The sequence below is a fragment of the Halyomorpha halys genome, unplaced genomic scaffold, assembly GCF_000696795.3.
Source record: "Halyomorpha halys isolate HHAL.00 unplaced genomic scaffold, Hhal_1.1 Scaffold136.1, whole genome shotgun sequence".
Lineage (NCBI taxonomy): Eukaryota > Metazoa > Arthropoda > Insecta > Hemiptera > Pentatomidae > Halyomorpha > Halyomorpha halys.
The window spans coordinates 57,039-61,322 of NW_027111614.1; positions in this window are offsets into that span (position 1 = coordinate 57,039).

A 4,284-nucleotide genomic window follows, 5' to 3' on the forward strand; every position below is an offset into this window, starting at 1 on the left:
TTTTGAGGTCCTTAGTTCATAACGTCACAATGTCATTCAAGTTGATAGGGTTTGACAAGTCGCCAAAGCTATCAACTTGACCTGCTTCCAGTTTCAAATTGACCTCAAAGAGGGACGAAACGTCGGAAAATAAATAGTTGTTAACTATTTTTTTTTTTTTTACTTTGACTACAGCCCTGACCATCTTCTTCATTATTTGAAATTATGAGATAAATTATCTATATATACAGGGTGTTTCAAGGTTTAAGTGGCCAAACTGAAAATATGAATTAAGGACCTCAAAACAAGGAAAAAGAATGAAAATATTTAGATGTGAATATCTCCTAAACAAAATGTTTGCTGACATACCTTCAGAGGAATTTTTTTCTTGTTTTGAGGTCCTTAATTCATATTTTCAGTTTCGCCACTGAACCCTGAAACACCCTATATAATATAAATACATTAAATTATTTCCCTTTGTTTGCCAATATATTGCATCAGCTTGTTTGTATATACTTCATATAACAAAGTACCTATTTAATTTTTTTGAATATGCTAGTTGGCCAATAATAAATTTTTTCATATGCACAATTCTGTTATTATGATGGGACTTTGTCCAATAAGGAAGTTTTTTTTTTCTACTCTATTTAATAAGGCACCGCAAGAGGCCTCTGGTTTGGATCTCGCGAAACAATATCGAATAGAACGAGGAGCTTTACCCTAGGACCTAGATGGATATTGTGATCTTGGCAGAAAATATTATTTTGGACTCCCTGGGTATCATATATCATCCATCACCTGCATTGAAATTAGTTCTGATAAAATTCATCTATTTTTTTAAACTTATTTATTTCTGTATTATAATTTATTTATTCACTCTGTAAATGTAAATCCGGTTTATTAAATTTTTAGTGGTGTTAATTTGATATCTTTTTGGACATTGACTGGTATAAGGTATGTATATATTTTAGATTGGATGGGTTATTACTATTGTATTGATTTTCTAATTAAAAATATATCTAAAATTAGTATTTTGTTTTATATTTAATAATGTAGAACTCAATTTAATAAACAAATGTAAGTAATGTTTTAATTGTTACTGTTATCAATCTTAAAATATACTCTATACATTGTAGTTATACAACATAGTTTTACCTCAATAACAAAAAAACCTAACGCACTGGACCAAACTACTCTTACCACACATTTCAAACAAATAGGACATAAATTAAAATTTAATACACCTTAAATCATAATTCAGAAAACAAAAATTGAAGAAATATCTAAAAGAAATGATTACTACAGAAAATTTTTAAACAAGTCAGGTAGTTTACAAAATATGAAATGTGCATAAATTTCTTCATTTATTTAAAACAATTTTGATCCTTTTTCTCTCAATATTATTCTTTTTAAACTTCCAACGTTTCGACCACTTTGGTCATTTTCAAGGATTCCTTATTTTGTTTTCATTTTTTCCGTTAAAATTCTTTAAATGCCGGCTAATTGCCTTTGTCCCATAAATTCTTCTATAAAATTCCTTCTCAAATTTAAAACTTTTACTAACCACTTTTCTTACTACTATTTTCATTTGCAAACTCCAAACAAGGAATCCTTGAAAATGACCAAAGTGGTCGAAACGTTGGAAGTTTAAAAAGAATAAAGTTGAGAGAAAAAGGATCAAAATTGTTTTAAAGAAACTAAACCACTCTCAAACAAGTATATTAATAAAAAATAATTCTTCATTTATTGTTATTTACAATTATATATACATAAAAATACATCTTGTAAATTTGATTTGAGATAAAATAATATTTCTACATTAGAAGGTCTCGAGGAAATCTTCTTTTCAGGCACATCAGAGGATTGTCAGGGATAGAAGAAAAATCAGGAATAGAAACCAGAGGGTTTTGCTGATGAGGGAGTTTGTAATGGAAAGATTGGTATCTGCTTCGGGCTAGGTCGGTTACATAGGGAACATTAAGGTTTTTATGGATGATTATATTTGTGATAAAGTAAGGAGCATTAAGGATTTTACGAGAGGAATTCCAAGGTTTAATGAAGTCCCAAAGCCCAACTCGGTATGTCCAGATTGGCCTTATTATAGTCATGTAGATCAGTCTTTTGTGATTAATTGTAAGTTTTGACCGTTTGTCAGCCGTAAGTCCTGTAACAGTCGAAATTGACGTACAGTTTCCTGTATTTTCAGTCTTGTGTGAGGATTTCAAGTAAGTCATTTGTCCAGATGTAGTCCAAGGGAGCGGATCTGTTTTACAGGGGTAAGAGCGACATTATTAAAGAATACTACTGGGCAGTCAGTAGATTTACGACGAAGAGTAACGGTGTTTTGATGGGATTTGTACAAAATTTCATGTTTATCTAACCTCATAATTTATAACGTATTATTAACGACACTTAATATAAATAGATTAGATACAAAACAGAAATAGCGGACTGACTACTTACTAAAAAGAAGGAATGTTTTGGAAAAGTAATACAAAACCATGATATCTTCCTCTGTTTCACCTCCATTCGGTTCTAGCACAAACCTCAAGTTAGTTAAATCACAGCAATTTAGAACACACTGTAATAAATGTAAAATGTAATAAATGTGTTTATTAAGCAATGTTTAATTGCAATAGTTATTAATCTCAAATTATAATTATAAATTGTAGTTTTTTAATAATTATTTAAATAAATTTTTTTTTTTTAAGTTTTGTTTTTCATTGTGTGGAATGACTGTTCAAACAAAAATGCATATATGGGCATCCTATGAATCGAATTGGTAAAATTGCTGTTTTTGATATCCAAGATACCTGGGTAATTACATATACAAACTAAAATGCACCCTCTCGTTCGGATGCTTCTGCGAAACCTATTTCTAAAGATTTCTTCGAAATCAATTCCCCTCTTCATTATAATATTCAGATGATTGACGGAGTCACTAATCCGAATGCAAAAGGATAATGTAAGTCTGACAAGAAACTGTCTGCTCGGAAAAAAAAGATAGACCGGTAGATTTTTGAAATGAAAAGAATATTACCACAACAAGGCCGAATCCGGCCGAAGGGGGGGGGGGAGGATCCACTTCTCTGAATGTCCTTCGAAATAAAAACTTGACACCCCCACAATGGTTAGCATAGGGTGGTAACCTGTAGATAATTTCAGATTGGATACGAGAGGAATTCGAAGGTTTAGTGGAACCCCAAAGCTCAACTCCGTATGTCCAGATTGGCCTTATTATTGTCATGTAGATCATTTTTTTGTAATTAATTGGAAGTTTAGACCGTTTGTCTAGTAAGTCTAATAAGTAAAGGTCTTGAATTCTACTCCATTAAAAAAGACTGATCTACATGACTATAATAAGGCTTTGGGGCTCCTCACAATCCAAAATTCTTCGTAAAATCCTCAATTCTCCTTACTTTGTCACAACTAAAATCATACATAAAGACCTTAATGTTCTATATGTAACTAATCTAGCCCGAACCCGATATCACTCCTTCCATTATAAATTCCCTAACCACTCAAACCCACTAGTTTCTAACCCTGCATCCTCTTACATTCCTGACAATCCTCCCAGACGCCTGAAAATAAGATGGCCGAAAGAACTTCAAATGTAGGAATATTATTAGTTCTACCAATAGGTTATTTCTCTATATTCCTGTAACACTCCTTTATGCTCTTTTCTCCAAACCGTTATTACATACCATTTCTTCCAGATATTTAAATTTCTTTGTCACTTTTATCCGTCCATATTTCGTTTCTATTACTTTTTTTACCGTAGTTTGTTTCCGTTGTCATAAATTCTGTCTTTTCGTAGGAGACTTGTAAGCCTGCTTTTCCGCTATTCCTTTCAGGTTATTTGTTTGAGTAATTGCCTCTTCCTACTTTGTTTCTTTATTATTCTTTTTTTTATTTTTTAACTTACGTATTTCATTAATTACATACATTTTTTTTCCATAACCATAATTTTTAAATTATTATTATTAAATTAAATTATTCATATTTCGTTGTTTCATTGCATTATATAACTTTATATTTTTATCTCATTAATTATGTTATCCTTCCTTTTATTGATTGTTATCTTGCTTTTTGTTCTTAGCCCTGATAAAGGCTAAAAATTCAGGCCGAAACGTTGACACTAATAAGCTGCTTCAAATTTACTGGAACAGGCACACATAACATCTATTGAAGAATGGTATAAAAAGTGGAGAATCAAAATAAATCCTGACAAATCCCACCATATCACCTTTACTCTCCGTCGTAAACCTCTGCCCTCCTGTCCTACAGTATCCTTTCTAAATACAC